Genomic DNA, 18,667 nt, shown 5'->3' with positions numbered 1-18,667 from the left:
CGGCTGGGCAGCAAGCAGCTGATCATCGGCACAGTCCACCTGGATAGCAGATCATCACAGTCCAGCTGGGCAGCGGGCAACAAATCATCACAGGCCGCTGGTGCACAGGCAGCAGATAATCAGCAGGCAGCATGTAGGTAGACTGAAACCCATCAGCATGCAACATGGTGGCGGACTCAACCCCATCGGCAGGCAACATGGAGGCAGACAGGACCCAATCAACAAGCAGAATGGGAATGGACTGAACCCCACCAACAAGCAGCATTGAGGTGGACTGGACCCCATCAGCAGGCAGCATGGAGGCAGACTGGACCCCATCAGCAGACAGCATGGAGGCAGACAGAACTCCATCAGCTGACAGCATGGAGGTGGACTGCACCTCAACAGCAGGCAGCATAGAGGTGAACTGGACCTCATCAGCAGGCAGCATGGAATCAGGAACTGGCTGAATAATGGTTGAGACAGCAGTGAATAGTGGCAAGGTTGTGTGGGTAGAAAATAACTTTTGTTTCTTTTTTGATTTAGATCCTGGAGTCCTGCAAGTGGTTACATAATGCTGACCAGATTGTGTTTCTGGTGAGAAAGTAGTAACAGTACAGGGGAGCATAGAGGAAAAGATAGAAGATGCAGAGGAGTATTTCTGAGGGGTTGCCAGGGGTAACAGCACTGTAGGGGAACCTTCAATGGGTTAAATGGGTTAAATGCAAGGGAAGTGCAAATAATGGACAGATAATAGATGTGCATGATGGATAAACTTGTTTAGTTTTGGATTCATTCATTATGTTAGAATGTATCTTTTTCGGAATTTGTTTTGTACATTCAGATTCATTTTGTGTATTTGTTGTTCCGAATTAATTCATATTCGGATATTAACGTGTTAAACCCTTATTTCAGGAGATTACTTATGCACTCTGTGTGGGTTGGATGGGGGTGAATCTATCAGAATCTCTGAATTATAACATAGGAAATGTAACAAAATACATTTTGGATTATTTTGCTGTGTCATGATTCAGGCTGGGTTCCCACTGGTGTGACACGACAGCCATCCTACTTTGGATCCGACTTTGCACTGCAACTTGAAGCTGACATACGTCCGACTTTCAATGAACGAGGATCCGACTTGGATCCCCGCCAATACCAGGCACTGTGTTTGGTATGAATCTTGAGGGGGAACTCCACGACAAATTTTAAATGAAAAACCGGCATGGGTTCCCCCTCCAAGAGCATACCAGGCCCTTCGGTCTAGTATGGAAAAAACGGTGTGGGGGTCCCCCCAAAATCCATACCAGACCCTTATCCGAGCACGCAGACCGGCCGGTCAGGAAAGGGGGTGGGGACGAGCGAGCGTCCCCCCGTGAACCGTACCAGGCCGCATGCCCTCAACATGGGATTGGGTGCTTTGGGGCAGGGGGGCACCCTGCAGCCCCCCCACCCCAAAGCACCTTGTCCCCATGTTGATGAGGACAAGGGCCTCTTCCCGACAACCCTGGCCGTTGGTTGTCGGGGTCTGCGGGGGGGCTCATCAGAATCCGGGGGGCCCCCAGATCCCAGCCCCCCACCCTATGTGAATGAGTACATCATACCCCTACCCATTCACCTAGAAAAAAGTGTCAATAAATAAAAAAAAAAACTAGACAGGTTTTTAAAGTAATTTATTAGGCAGCTCCAGGGGTCTTCTTCTGACTTCGGGGGTCTCTTCCTTCTTCTCCGCGGTCTCTTCCTTCTTCTCCCGCTCTCCGGTATCTTCTGCCGGGCTCCTCCGCTATCTTCTGCTCTTTTGCCTGCTCTTTTGCTAGTGGTGGCCCGGTCTTCTCCGCTGTCTTCTTCCCTCTTCTCTTCTTCCGATGTTGACATGACGCTCTCTCCCACTGTAATGCCGTGTGCGCGGTCCGCAATGACTTCAAATCATCTTGGTCATGAGATATAGCAGGGCAAGCTAATTAAGATCTAACCTGAACCAAAGGCTGTATTTCTCCAAATGAAAAGAAAAAGGAAGCATCTGTAAGTGCAATACTACAAGATTTATTCAATAAAAGAGGATTAAGAACACTTACAAAACTCACATCTATAAGAGGGCTCATCCCAAATGTGTTGCATGGTGAAGATCACATCTGGCCATTAGTAAAACGATCCTGGGGGTCTGTACTATCCCGCAGCATTGGACCGAGATGTTGGCAAGGTGGCTTCCAGCTTCCAGAACCAGCGTGGAGTTCAGCGGCGGCCCGATGTTGTCACACTGCAGTGGGTGATAGTGCGTTTCAGACCATGTGCTCCTTTGTAAAACTGATGCCCAACTAGGAAGTGAGCCACATATATATATACACACACACACACACACACACATATTATATATATATATATATATATTGTAATAGTGAGAGTCCCTGTCACTATGAAAATGGGGTTAAAGTGGACACAGAGTCTGCATAGTGCAGAGCTACAGAGTGTAAATTTGAAACGGAGAAAACTGCTCTGGCAGTTTTCTCCAGGTTTTGCTAGTTCCTCATGGGGCTCTGTAGTTTGGAGATTCCATAGTGTCTTGGGTGGGACGGGATCTCCAACCCTGTGTCCAGACTTTGTAGATTACCAGCAGGGTGTGTGCTCAGGTGAGCACAGCACTTATAATGAGGGTATGGGAAGACCTCATGGCTCCCAGTTGGAGACTGCTCCACACCCAGAGAGACAGGACGTCTCCAGGAGTCAGAGGGGCTGCAGGAGGCAGCCAAAACGTGTAACTGCAAGAGGCAGTGGATCGGTACTGCTAAAGAGAGCCAGGTGGACTAGCATTTCCTATTGTGTTTTTTTGCTGGAGACGAACCCCTGCGTGGGAACCTTTTATGTTATGGACTTTTTAATAAAAATGGGCTACCATGCCCTTAAATATAGTTCCTGACTGCCTTGAATCGCTGACAAACGCATCTGCCACGAGAGCTAATGGTCCCCGATATAAATATAAATATATATATATATATATATATATATATATATATATATATATATATATATATATATACACACACATATACACATACACACACCTGGGAAAAAAGGGTATAAAAACTAGCAACCAGGATTTTTTTTTCATAGATACCTTGAGTCACTTCTACTCCTGGAAGGAAAAACTGGTGCATCATACCAACACTAAGAAGCTACTAAATTGGACTCTTCTACTATATTTGACTTTCATTTTATATATGGTCTAAAGTGGTTCTAAAGGTAGAAGGCTTTTAATCCTAATGCATTCTATGTATTAGGATAAAAAACCTTCTGTGTGCAGCAGCCTCCCAGCCCCCCTAATACTTACCTGAGCCCCATCTCGATCCAGCTATGCTAGACGAGAGCCTCAGCTGTCCGGGACTCTCCCTCCTGATTGGCTGAGACAGCAGCGGGCGCCATTCGCCAATGACGCCCGCTGCTGTCAAAGTTAGTGAACCAATGAGGAGAGAGAGGGGGCAGAGCCCGAGCCATGGCTTGTGTCTGAATAAACACACAGAGCAGCGGCTCAGCTCAGGTGCCCCATTGCAAGCTGTATGCTGTGGGCACATTCAATAGTAGAGAAGGGCCAGGGGTGCCAGCGAGGGACCCAAGGAGAGGTGGATCCAGGCTGCTCTGCGCAAAACCACTGCACAGAGCAGGTAAGTATAATATGTTTGTTATTTTTAAACAAAAAAAGCAAAATGTTAATATCACTTTAATGTACTCCAGCAGTCTTTTACTAGTGCAATCCTGCAAAATCTGGCAACAAAAATCTTTATCTTTCAATTTCACACGACAAATAGCCTCCCTTAGTTGCATCTTAAAAAAAGGACAACAAAAGCTAAATGCAGATATCTTGCAGTTCCCAAGTGCAGATGATCGGGTCATTAGTGAACTTAAGCGTTATGTCAGGAATCAGCAGCAGGGATGGCCAGGACAGCGCAGCTACACTTAGAAAACTGATACCAGACTATATATGACTTAAGCAAGATTTATTTACAGTGAAACAAAACATATCCAAATGACAGCAAACGTGAAGATGAACCATAACCCAAAGACAAAATACCAAACTAAGTAACAGAAGGCCTAACTAAAAACTAACTATATACAATTTATACAAAATGGGAAATACAGAAAAGCAGGGCAAAACTGGAGGTGCAAGAAACGGTCAGGAAGGGGTAACCAAGGCTGGGATCAGGAATAAAGGGGAGCAGGTGCAAGGCAGCAGAGTACAAGACAGGAGAAAGCTATACGTGCAAGGCAGGAGCAGGATCAGGCAGGAATCACGCTCAGGATTTAACAGTGGACATGCATCTGGCTAGCAGGCAAAACACTGAAGCAAAATGTAATAACAGAGGAGGGACTAAAGACCCTCCCAGCAGCCAGCATCAGGTGGAGACTGATTACTGGGATCTCCTGGTTGCTGGGGGACAGCTGCTGGTGGACAGTGAAACTACAACCTTCCACCTTGTGGCACAGAATCAGAGAACACCCACAGAGAAACCTACTTCAAGTTTATTAGACATTTGAGATGACATACAATGTTAAAATACCATGGTTTCATTTAAAAGCAAATGCCCATCAGTGTGTTCATACCCCACCATATTTTGTAACATTCTTCATCTTAGATGTTTAAAGTTTACCAAATCATGGGTTTTTTGGCATCTATAGGTGCTTTCCTCCAATGGTGGGCCCAAGCATCAAGCACCAAATAATATATGGAAACACTTATTTGAGTACATGTAGAGGACAGTAAACTCAGAACCAAAGACACAGCTTCTTTACATGACATCTGCCAATATAGTTCCCAATGTCTACATATACAGTTAATGGATGGGCATAGGGACACTGCAGACATACTTTAGGTTACCTGCTAAATAGCCTTTTAAAACCTCTGCATGTGATCAAATACATTTTTAATATATTATTTGCTGTTCGATACTCAAACCCACCGTTGGAGAAAAGCACTTATAGATTCCAAAAAATACATGAGTAAGGAAACTTTGAACATCCAACATGAAGAAGGTTGTGACATATTGTGCAATATAACCACACTAGTGGGATTTGCTTTGAGGTTAAACTACTGCCTTTTAAAATTGTGCATCATCTCAAATGTCTAATAAACTTCTATGTACTTTGGTTAGAAGCGATTCATGGTTGTACAATACACACTAGTTTTTGTGTGTTTAAGTTATGTGAGTCCGTGGAGTAGGTTTCTCTGTGGGTGCATTTTTTTATGTTGCATGGTAGTTGCAATTTTTTATGTTGCACAATATTTGCACAACTGTTTATTAAATCTTTATTTTTTGGTGGGAAAATACAATAAGTTTAATATTGTTGTACACAAACAAAATGTAATTTCCCTTTTTTGTTGTATAGAATTAGGTAGAGTAAATAAATAACAAAGGTGTCTGTCAAGCCTCAAAACTGCATGTGCCCGCAAAACGAAAAAAAAATAATTTGGTGCCAAGATTATTTGTAGGTGCAGTTTCAAATGCCTTTATAGCTCATTAATTTAGAGTAAACCATAAATGATGGCCCTAGAATTATTGCTCTCACTCCAACGATCATGGCAATATATATGTGTGGTGAAATTGTTAATGTATATATGCATGTCCTATGCATGAGTTTGCATTTGTGGGTGTGCACAGGGAGAGACAGGGTTGCTGTTATTTTTCTATTTTTTTTATTATAATTTAATTGTTTTAACATTTAACTTAATTGCTAAAAATAATAACAAGCCTCCTATGTGATAGCACTGGACAGGTGATAGGTACTCTTTATGAAGACATGAAGGGTCTATTAGACCCCCAATGTTTCCCCTCCACTGCAGCTAATCAAGCACAGATCATCTGTGAGCATTGTTTTAAACCCTTCAGACACTGTACTTACGTAGTACACCCAGAGATGCAAAGTGGTTACTATATGCATACAGATTTATTTAAGTTGTGAGCTAGTGTGATACAGGATTAATGAGAAGGAATTGGTGATGTGTATGGATGCCTGGTCTGTCTGATCCAATGGAAATGACAGAAAAGAGAACCTGGTGCTCAAGGCACAGTATAATCCCTCTGGATTTTATAGACAGACCAGGTAATGTAGTAAAAAAAATACGTGGGTGCAGGTGCACAGCCCAGAATTCACATTGTCTGCAATTTGTCAAATACGGAGCAGAAGATGTAGCCATGCAGCCACTGCATCCCAAATGACATGAATTGGAGCATGGTGGATGACATCCTGGATGTGAAAGTAAGGTTCTAAGTTTGAAGTTCTCTAAAGACGGCAAGCAGTCATGGTAGTGGCAAAGTTAAAATATTTCCAAATTTAAGAGATTTATCCAAACTGCAGAGAACCATATTATCCATATCCAGAAATACTATAGGCTAGCTACAGAACCACATATTTATGGTAATTCAACAAGAAATCCTTTACAAGATAAATCACTGATGAAAATATATGTATATTTATTAATCCTTCATAAACAAGAATCTAGATTTACAACATAACCCTAACCCATAAAACACTCAAAACAAATTCCATTAATCTCAAGGTGAATACTCGCTATATATCTCTCTCTCTCTCTATATATATATAGATATATATATTATACACAATATTAATTACAATATATAATAGATGCAATATTTATAAGAATTTAAGAAAATTAAATTAAATATTGCTTGTGTATTGTTTTCATCTCTCTACATAACTCTTTTATTCTGTGAAATGACTGTTTATTAGCAGTATTTTCCTCTGAAATACTGATTTTCTATGAACATGTGTTTGCTTCTTTTCCAAGTGTCTGAAAAGAAACCTTTGCTGAGAAAAAAGTAAGGTTTCCGTTAAAATCCATAAAAAAAAAAAAAGTCATGTTTTGTTGTCATACTGATCTTCTGGCTTCAGGTCTTTGTACTATGTCAATGACGTAGAACAAATATGCTGATCTAATTATATAATGACCTAGGGGGCGTGGACTGTTGTAAGGGAGTAAGGACAAGCTGGTGAGAGCTCCCTTGCAGATTAATCCTGCATATACCTCCTTTCAGGTGAGCCATCCCGTTTAGCAAACTACTGCCGCCAGGTTGGGAAATCTCCCCACTGTCCCACCTATGCCGACCAAAGGCAAAACCAGTAAGAAACAGTGCCTCCAAAGCCTCCCAACCAGCTTGCCCCAATCTCCAAGAGCAGGCTGTCACTTGCAGTCCGGACGGACCTGCGGCTGCTCCTTGCCATGGATCGGGACAGTGAGGGGTCCGAACAGCATGCGGCTGCAGCACATTTAGTGGAGGATTCCTCTACCCTGACCATCCTAGCTGCCATAGAGGCCAGCAAGTCCACGCTGATGGGCCGGATTGACACTATCAATTGAGTGTGGCCTCATCCGACAGGATCTTGATAAAATCAGAGGCCGTCTCTTCACTGCTGAGGTAGAGGACACTGCTGTCACCACTCATCACAATGTAGCAGAACTGCAGCGGACCGTGAAACTGCTGATGGCTAAGTCAGAGGACGTGGAGAACAGGTTACGCCGCAACAATGTGCGGATGGTGGGGCTAATTGAGGGTTCTGGGGGTGTGCTCCCTACTACCTTTGCAGAATCTTTCTTCATGGAAATCCTCAGACTGACACAAGTATCATCTGTCCATATTGTGGAGAGGGCCAACCAGGTCCCAACAGGCCCTAGACCACAGGAGTCTCCTCCCAGACCATTCCTGGTCTGCTTCCTCAATTATAGGGATCACGATCTCATACTAGTTGAAGCCAGAAAGCATCCTCAGCTCTGGTATGAAAATACCACTCTTCATTTCTTTCCTGATTTCTCCCTTGAGTTGCAGAGGCACCGTTCTTTTGTGGATGTTAGGAAGCGGCTTTGTGAGAAGGGGTCAACCTATGGTATGCTTTATCCCAGCAAGCTACGTGTGGAGCATCTTGGATTGATTCAATATGTTGAATCTCTACCAGATTCCTCAGAATGGTTGGATACTTTGGCATGATCTCCCCTTGAGATGTTTATGAAAATGCATGTGGGCTGCCCTGGGTATCGTTTCTGCTATTTAGAGGGGCTAGCAGGTAAGTGATCATCTTCAAGCATAAGGTTGGTCAGCATATGTTATGACCTGGGGTTCATTTCCTCTTATTTCTTTACTACAACTGACATTTTTCTCCTGTCTTGGAATATTGTGCAAGGGCTGGAGCCCTTCCTTTTAGGGTTCGGAACGCCCCCCCCCCCCGAGGAGTTATGGAGCGACTCCTCAGTGGTAGCTGTCACAGTTCTTGTTTTTTGGAAATCAAGTCCTCCGGCTGGGTTTTTGTGTGTTTTGGTTTGTCAAGTCTGTTAAGCTAGCGAGACAGGGAGAGACACCTTTTTTGGTTTTCTAAAGTTTTTTTGTATCTTTTTTACTTTTTTCTACATTTATAAGGCTATGTTGTTCACACACTTGCTCAGTATCTCCAACTTACATCCTTTCCTGGTCTCTGAACTCCTTCCCAGACACTTGAACAAACCCTGTTGGCTGCATCTTGGTTACAAGACAATATATGTCATCCCATCCATGGATATGAACTTATGTGGCTCCTTTTGGAGCTCTTCGCTTCTATATTACGATCATGGACCTAAAGTTACTTTCTTGGAATATATGTGGGTTGAATGACAAAGTGAAAAAGGCCCCTGCTATTTAAATACTTACACTCTCATAAACCTCATGTTTTATTCTTGAAGGAGACCCATTTAATGGGTAGCAAGTTTTTTAGCAAGCTCTTAGGAAAGAATGGGTCAAGCAGGACTTTCATGCTACTTACTCCACATATGCCAGAGGGGTAGCCATCTTCTTAAACAAATCACTCCCCTACTTGGTGGACCAAGTCATTACTGACCCTGAGGGCCGATATATAATTTGAATATTGCAAATGTATGCTCAGAGATGGGTTCTGGTTAATGTGTATGTTCCTCCCCGTTTGATTCTATCATCCTTTATACAATTTATACCAAGCTGGCTCCTTTCCGGGTCCAGAATTTTATCCTGAGTGGGGACTTCAATGCTATCCTGGACAGTACCTTATATACGTCCAAGAGATTTGAAGGTAGAAGCGTCTGGGGATAGGTTTTATTCCCATGTCTCAGCTACTCATAGATCGGGCTCTCACATTGACTTGATGTTTGGGACTGCCTCGGTTTTCTCCTGTGTCTGTGCGGCCTCATACCTCCTGGCAGGTCTTTCGGACCACTCTCCTACTGAGATACTACCGTCTTTGGGCACGGGACATGAATCGGGATGTTGGAGACTGGCGCCTGATGGATGTGCCCCTCATTAAGGCTCTCTATTGGAGGACTGTTTGATGCTGTTGAATCACCTTCACTTGTGAGTGTATCGATTTTATTTCTTTTTTCTTATTTTTTTATATCCAATAAAAAGACATTATTGCACCATGAGCTTGTGCGCTCGTATTCCCTTTTGTCTTCATTGTGGATCCTGGGCAGCTTTGTGGCCCTCTCAGGTTTACACACTAATTGGGGTAAATCACTTATTTTGCCGATAGATCAGGGGGCAAAGAGGATAGCTGACCCTAGTTTACCTTTACAGTGGGCATCTACTATTAAATACTTAGGGATCACTATATCCCCTAGTACCAAGGAATTCGGTAAACTTAATCTGTCTCCAGCATTGCAGTGGTACAGACAAAGGATGGAAGCCTGATCACACCTCCCTTTATCCCTCATAGGGAATCAAGTTATTAAAAATGAAAATCCTTCCAGTCCTACTATACAGTTTTAGACATTCCCCTGTCTGGTTACCAAATCTTTCTTTAAGCATTTGTACTCTCTCATAAGTTAATTTTTATGGCAATCCCGTCTGGCTTGTTTTAGCAGAAAGGTCTTATGCAGACCTTGGACGCAAGGGGGCCTGGCCTGCCCTGATTTCTATACCTACTATTTGATGGCCATGCTTACCCACGCTCATAACTGGCTCATTTCTGATGACACCAATGCCTCAGTAGTTTTGGAGGCAGTGCACTCGGGATCCTTTGAGACTCTCCATAATCTCCTCTACAGAGGTCTCAGAGCCTCTCACCCGCTTCTCTCTTCGGCTATGAGGGCAGTCATCAAGGCCTGGCATATTTTTATAACTAAACCCAACGTAGTGAGAGGCCATTGGTCCCCATCTGCACCACTCTGGTTCAACCCCATGTTATGGGAATTTCAATCCTTACCTGACCCCAGTCTTTGGGCCCAAAAGGGAGTTAGGTATTTGGCTGATGTCCATGATGGGAGTGTATTGTTTATGTTTGACAGGCTGAAAGACAAGTTTCAATTACCTAATTCATTTTTTTTTTAAATGCACCCTGATGCATCACAATTTAAGTCACCCACATTCAGATTGGAACAGGATGACCTGCAGGCTCTACTTTGAGACGACAATTTTAAGAAACCATTATCAATAATTTATAGGACATGATTGCCCTCTATCCATGTGGGACTGAAAGTCTTGCATAATGTGTGGTATGCAGAGGAGCAGGAGTTGGACAATGAGGACTGGGAGGATCTATGGGACTATCCATTTTAATAATAAATATGGATTAAAGATAAATTTATTCAATTTAAAATAATACACAGAATTTACTATATGCCACAAAGACTACACCATATTTACCCCAGCTCCCCTTCTTGCGGTTGGAGAAGCTCTAGTGAACCTGCAGGGTTTTCCCATATCTTTTGGGAATGTCCACAGATCCATAGTTACTGACAGGATGTGACCCAGTTTATATCCACTTTGACCACTATACCTGCCCCTGTAAAAATCAGTGTTTGCCTCCTGGGATTGGTTGACTCTTTAGCCTTTGCTAGGGCCATGGGCACTCTACTGGGCCTATTACTATTCTATGCCAGGAAAGCGATCATGCTTAAGTGGATGTCAGATAGGGCCCCTACCGTGTCATTTTGGAAACATTTGGTCAACTCAGTAGTGTCCCTCTATAAAGCTACCTATATATCTCGGGGTTGCCCCCAAAAAATGAGAGAAGTTCTGGAAGTTGGAGTTGTGGACCGATTCAAAGTCAATAGTGGATCACCGGGGTGTGTGGATTGATTCCACCCAAACCTGGCATCATCTGGTGTATTTCATACTGATAGGGAATCATCATCCTCAGAGAGGATCCATACTATAGTAGCTTTGGTATGATTGTAGCCAAGAACTAATGTTATCCTGGTAGAATATTCTGACATGTGGGAAGGAGAGAAATCTCCATGAGATGCATTTAATCCTTACTGGTGTGAATCTGAGCAAGGTGTATTGAACGCTGCAATAGTTAGTTGTGCATTGTTAGTTTGGTACATGTTCCGTGTACTTTTTAGCTGGGGAATGCCCCAAAGGCTATGTTTTGTACTTCACTTAAAATTCTTTAATAAAAATAAATTTGACCTAATTGTGATTATGTGCTGCGTACTTGTTTCTGGTCAGTTAGAAAGTTTTGGGGGTCAGAGAAAACCTGGCTGACTATGCATTCATCTCAATACAGGTTTAAACAAAAAAGAATTCTAAAAATTAACATTGTGATTGTGTGTTTTTTTTTTTTTTTATTTGAAATGTTACTTTGAATTTCAATGTCTTTGTTTTAGAATTCAAGAGAAATACATGTAAGTTTTTCTGGTTTCTTTTGAATTTGTTACCTGTAATGTTGATGATCTATTTTTTTTCTAATCAAAAAAGCTCTAATTAATTTACTTTTTTAAATTATTTTTATTGCGCATGTCATCATTATTGGTTTATTATTCTTTTAAAAATGTATTTTTTTTTTTTTTTAGCTGTTTTTGCTTATGTGTGTTAGTTTTAAACTTTCCTTTCAGCCTTGATAAAGTAGGATTGTGTGGCCCCCAAAAATGTGTTGGCCTTCCTCTGCCCTGCTTGTTGTAGCAGTTGAACAACGAGTGCTTTGGACTTTTATGCAAAAATGTGAAGCCCTACCCTAAGACCCCCTTCAAAAATAAAAAGAAGCTTTTGCTGCAATATTTACCTTCAATCCAAACCTGACCTCGTTGTGTCTACCAGTACATGTTCAGGTCACCCTGGACCCAGCCTGTGACTGGATAGTTAAAAAGAAGCAGGACAGTAACAAGTTCATCTCTCCCTCACTTTGCTCTATCCCCCTATCATAATGCTCTTCATCAGAACACAAACACGTGTTGTTTCTTTCTCACTTATTTTGGTGAATTCCAGGTACTTTCACTGTTGGCATTTAGAAAAATATATATTTATTGATGTATCACTGCATTAGTGTGTGTTTGATATCTGACTCAAGTTCAAAATCAACCATTTCTTTGCATACCCATCTCTCCTGTAGTGACATCTTCTGCACCAAATAATATCCAAGCCAAGAGGCTGAGACCCATAATTTCCAAAGCAAGGGGCTAAAGATTGCCAATTTAAGGATTGACTAATGAATCAGTATAGGACTTGGCTTAGCTTGAAATGTTGTCTAAAAAAACAAAGCACAAATTCAAGCATCCTTCATCTTCAACTTGTATTAGGGGTCTGTCCATCTATATTAAACAAAGTAGATAGATGCAGCTATCTGTATGTGGATCCTATTACTTCAAATCTGGGACTCACATTGAAGCACTCAGTAAAAAAAGTATATTTGTTTACATAGTTTTCTTTCTTCATTATGTCCCGAGCTAAACAGTTATAAAGGTGAAACCTTTTATAATATTTTTAAATAGTTAAAAATGATATAATGTGTATAAATATTTCATATGTATACTGTATAATGTATATAAATATTTAATATTTACCACTACCAGATAAAAGGTGGTCAAGATATCAAGAGAAATGTAAAATAATTTTGCTGTGGCTTCTGAGCTAAAAACAAACTTTATTTTTTAAATAAAAGCTGTAATTGAGATAAATTCTACAGTAAACATTATCCAAGGGTGGTCCTGGATTCCCTCTATTATTCCATATAAGTATTACCTTGTCTATTCCTATAGTTAGCTAGTCTATTAAAACTCTGATCACCTGTTACTGTTGATATCACAATAATATAAGGATAGCTATGAAAACAAGCACACTGCTTAATGAAATCAACGGCTTATTTATTTCCCAATAAAATAGGAAAACTCTAACATGAAAATACTAAAGAAAGATATTACAAAGCAACAACAGAACATATAATACAAGAACATCAAAGATACTTATCGCACGGTCTCCTCGGCTGGGCTCAAGATGATAGAGAGAGAGAGAGCCATGAGGCTCAAAATAGTAGAGAGAGAGCCATGTGGCTCAGAGCCACCAGGCACAAGCCAAGAGCGAAAAGGCAAAGGGACGAATTCCCTCCTGTGTGCCCTTTTTACACATTCATTCAGACCCATTCGTAACCACCCCCACTAGCCTCCTGCCCAATGAGATCTTTCCAAGAGATAGTCCTTTTAATATATTATATTACTGTGCATCCTGCTGTATTGGCCTCTAAGGGCAGCATTGTCCATATATCATGTCTACATATCCTGGGTCAATCTTCAATCTTAGCCGGCCCTTTGATCTTCTGTAGCAGGACATTCATCAATCATCTTGTCAGCTATGGTCCTTTTAAAGCTTGCTTGCAGAGGGCTAATCAAGGATTTCCATGTTATCACACCAGACGGACAGGAGCCAAGTTTCTGTTCAGCCTTTGCTTCTTTCAGATGAATAATCTGATATGCTACCAAGCTTTGATGTGCAACTTGTTACATTCCAGACAGCCCCCAAGGATGCAAAGGTCTGGTATAGCCATTGTTCATATTTCAAACACCTCTTGTATCATGAATAGGGATGAGCCTAACCCCCCCCCAGTTCGGTTCGTGGCAGAACATGCGAACGGACCGAAAGTTCGTGCAAACATTCGAACACCGTTAAAGTCTATGGGACCTGAACGTGAAAAATCAAAAGTGCAAATTTTAAAGGCTAATATGCAAGTTATTGTCCTAAAAAGTGTTTCGGGACCCAGGTCCTGCCCCAGGGGACATGTATCAATGCAAAAAAAAGTTTTAAAAACAGCCGTTTTTCGGGAGCAGTGATTTTAATAATGCTTAAAGGGAAAAAATAAAAGTGAAATATTCCTTTAAATATCGTACCTGGGGGGTGACTATGGTATGCCTGTAAAGTGGCGCATGTTTCCCATGTATAGAACAGTCCCTGCACAAAATGACATTTCTAAAGGAATAAAAGTCATTTAAAACTGCTTGCGGCTGTAATGTATTGTCGGGTCCTGGCAATATGGATGAAAATTATTGAGAAAAATGGCATGGGTACCCCCCCAGCCCATTACCAGGCCCTTTGGGTCTTGTATGGATATTGAGGGGAACCCCACACCCAAATTAAAAAAAGAAAAGGCGTGGAGCCCCCAGGCCCTATATACTCTGAACAGCAGTATACAGGTGGTCCAAACAAGACAGGAACTGTAGGTTTGTTCTTAAGTTGAATCTGTTTGTAATTTGGAACAGGTACATTTTGTAAGTGTAGCTCCAGCCAAAAAAATCTATTTTTAAGCTTTTTGGATAACATAGGGAAGGGTTATCACCCCTGTAACATTTGTTTTGCTGTCTGTGCCCCTGTTCAGAAGATTTCACCTCACTTTCTGTGCCACTGACAATTTGATTTTGAAAATTTGGGGTTATTAGGGAAACAATGATTGGTGATAAAGCATCAGTGGAGACACCTTTTTCCCATACTAACTCTTACAGGAGAAAATTTCCCTTCCTAGGGGTAGATTTCCTCTCACTTCCTGTTGTCTCCCACCGTTTGTAAGTAGGAGTCGTTTGTAAGTCGGATGTTTGAAAGTAGGGGACTGCCTGTATATACTATATGGCCTGCCCTATATACTCTGCAGTGTGCCACAACACTGTAAGCCCTCACTGTTAATCTTGGTGGGAGCAGGAATGGGCCCTGCTGTGAAATTTTAGATCAAACATTTTAATTACATGCCCCTGTTAAACAGGGGCAGAAAAATAGGGTCTTAGGCAGTGGTGGTGGTGCCACAACACTGTAACCCCTCACAGATTCTATTGTTGAGCGCAGGAACGAGCCATGCTGTGAAATATTAGAGCAAATATTGTAATTACATGCCCCTGTTAAACAGGGGCAGAAAAATTGGGCCTTAGGCGGTGGTGGTGGCACAACACTGTAAAGCCTCACAGATACTCTTGTTGAGCGCAGGAACGGGCCCTGCTGTGAAATATTAGAGCAAATATTGTAATTACATGCCCCTGTTAAACAGGGGCAGAAAAATTGGGCCTTAGGCACTGGTGGTGGTGCCACAACACTGCAACCTCTCACAGATACTCTAGTTGAGTGCAGGAATGAGACCTGCTGTGAAATATTACAGCAAAAATTGTAATTACACGTCCCTGTTAAACAGGGGCAGAAAAATTGAGCCTTAGGCACTGGTGGTGGTGCCCTGAAACAAAAGTGTTCTTAGAAGCTATCAACATGAACATTGAGGAACAATAGAATAGTAACTTAGCATGACAGGATAGTCACTCAGCAAGCATAGGTAGTCTTCAAGGGATCTCACATTCATAGAAAAATGAATCAGTTACATCAGCATCAGGTGCTTGGTAGCTGGTGATCCAAGACTGATTCATTTTTATGAAGGTGAGCAGATCAACTGATTCTGTGGACAGGCGCACTCTGTGATCGGTTACAAAGTCTTCAGCAGCACTGAATGTGCTTTCAGAAAGAACGCTGGATGCAGGACAGGCCAGTAGCTCAATTCAATATTGTGCAAGCTTTGGCCAGTGATCCATCCTCAAGACCCAGTAACCCAGTGGATTTTCGGTTGGAAAGGTCTCCAAGTCTGATCTTGCCCCTAGGTATTCCTGCACCATGCAAAACAAATGGTGATGGTTGCTGAAACCGATCAGACCTTGGGGCTGCGGACTAATGAATTGTCTGAACGCATTATTCAGACGGCCACTTTCTCCACCGCTCCTTCTGTGACTGACCGAAGACTCATCAACATGTTGTCCAGGAGGACCAGGAAATTGTAACCTCCCAGGCTCTGGAAACGCATTGCACAAACCTTTCTGCAAGGCCTCCCGAAGATGTTTCATCCTCTGCTCCCTCTGTGAAGGCTGGATAAATTCCACAACCTTACCCTTGTAACGTTGATCAAGAAGGGTTGCCAGCCAGTAATGATCTCTCTCCTTGATACCACGAATCCAAGGGTCCTTTCGCAGGCTTTGCAGGATCAGGGAGGCCATGCAGTGAAGGTTTGCTGAGGCATTCGATCCGGAGTCCTCTAGGTCACTAAGGATGACATGATCCACAGCCACCTCCTCCTAGCCACGTACAAGTCCATGGGTTTCTGGGGACTGAAAATGATCTCTTGAAGACTGCTGCTGATGCTGAGTGCCAGGCTCCACCTCCATGCTGGTACAATCCTCCTCTTCCTTCTCTTCCTGTGTGATCAGCAGGCCTGCAGGAATACTGTCTGGATAAAGGGGGCCTTGAGAGGTAAAGAAGTTCTCCTCTTCCTCCCTCTGTTCTGCCTCAAATGCCCTGTCCATTATTCCATAAAGTGTGTGCTCCAACAGGAAGACAAGAGGGACAGTATCACTGATGCATGCACTGTCACTACTCACCATCCTCGTGGCCTCCTTAAATGGTGACAGGACAGTGCATGCATCCTTGATCAGTAGCCACTGGCGTGGTGAAGATAAGCCAAGCTCCCCTGACCCTGTCCTGGTGCCATACTCACACAGGTACTCATTGATGGCCCTCTGCTGTGTGTGCAGCCACTGCAGCATTGCCAACATTGAGTTCCACCTGGTGGGCATGTCACAAATGAGGCAGTTCTTGGGCAGGTTGCATTCCTTTTAAAGGTCAGCCAGCCGAGCACTGGCATTATATGACCGGCAGAAATGCCCACAGACTTTCCTGTCCTGCCTCAGGAGATCCTGTAAGCCCCGGTACCTGCACAAGAACTGCTGCAGCACCAAATTAAGTAAGTGAGCCAAACAGGGAACATGGGTGTCAAGTGTCCCTGTCGGAGGGCAGAGAGGAGGTTGGTGCTATTATCGCAAACCACCATTCCTGGCTGAAGCTGGCGTGGCATCAACCACCTCTGAGTCTGCCACTGCAGAGCTGACAGAATCTCTGCCCCAGTGTGGCTCCTGTCCCCTAAGCAGACAAACTCAAGCACTGCATGGCATCTTTTTGCCTGAGTGCTTGCGTAGCCCCTTGAACGCCTACGGAGCACCACTGGTTCCGAGGAGAAATCTGCAGAGGAAGAGGCCATAGAGGAAGAAGAAGAGGAGGGAGTGGAGGAGAGAGGTGTGGCAGAATCACCACTACTAGCATTTTGAAGGCGTGGTGGCGGAACAAGCTCCAACAATACTGCACCATGTCCTGTATCCTTCCCAGATGCCAGTAGAGTTACCCAGTGCGCCGTAAAAAGAAAGGTAACATCCCTGTCCATGCCTGCTGGACCATGAGTCAATGGTAATTAGCACCTTACCGCTGACCGCCCTGTCCAACGAGGCCAAGACATTGCCTTCCACATGCCAGTAGAGAGCCTGAATGGCCTTCCATGAAAAGAAATGGCATTAGGGAACCTGCCACCGAGGTACCGCACATTCCACAAATTCATGAAAGGGGGAGAGTCTATCAGCTGAAAAGGCAGCAGTTGGAATGCTAGCAATTTATCCAAGCTAGCATTCAGCCGCTGGGCATGTGGATAGCTGGGACTGAATTTCTTTTGACGATTTAGCAACTGGGGTAGGGAAATTTTCCTGCTACAATCGGATGTTGGTGTAGCGATAGCAGATTGCCCGCAAGTACTTGGCACACCTAATTCTACATCTTCATTCCTTTCAGTGCAGGTTTCTGAGAGGACTGAAGTTATAGTGGGGTTGGAGATCCCAGCTGATGAGGAGCAAGGAGAGGTCCGCCTTGTTCTTTGGTGTGGGTCTTTTAAGTACTGTTACCAACGGACTGCATGGGAGCTCGACATATGTCTGGTCAAGCATGTGGTTCCCAAGCGGCTGCTGTTTTGGCCACACTTGATACGCTTCAGACATATGTTGCAAACAGCAATGTTGCAATCTGCTGCACACGTATCAAAAAAAGCTCACACCAAAGAACTTTTCAAAATACGTGGGGAGTCATGCAGAGCTCTGCAGTGTGATGCAGTTGGGTGGCTGCCCTTAAGCTGGCCCCTGGAGGGCATCCTGCCTCCGAGATGTGCCTCCTCCTCCTCTCTTCTATCAGGCACCCACGTAGAGTTAGTGACCTCATCATCCCCTCCCTCTTCATCACTGGGGCAAACCTGGCAGTATGTTGCAGCTGGGGGAACATGACTGCCAGTTTCTTGTCCTTCTTGGGCACCCCCTCTCTCTGGATCACATTATTGCTTTCCTCAACCTGGGTACCATCATCGGAGCCTTCAAAACGCTACACATCCTCCTGCAGCATGTACCCTACACTGTGGTCTAACAGTTCGGGGGACTCCTCCGTGCATGATGGTGGAGCTAGGGAAGGAGTGACTGATGACATTGAGCCAATGGAGTGGCCACTTTGGTAGCTGCATTGGCAGGCAAACTACTCTGAGCCTGGGTGACAGAGGATGAGGAGGATGAGGACGGCTTAGTTATCCACTCTACCAACTCTTCTGCATGTTGTGGATCAACACAGCCAGCTGCCGAAAAAAGGACAAGCATGCC

This window comes from Aquarana catesbeiana, linkage group LG06 (genome assembly GCF_042186555.1).
Source record: "Aquarana catesbeiana isolate 2022-GZ linkage group LG06, ASM4218655v1, whole genome shotgun sequence".
In the NCBI taxonomy this organism is placed as follows: domain Eukaryota; kingdom Metazoa; phylum Chordata; class Amphibia; order Anura; family Ranidae; genus Aquarana; species Aquarana catesbeiana.
The sequence above is the reverse complement of the archived record's forward strand: the minus strand, read 5'-3'. Positions refer to the sequence as shown.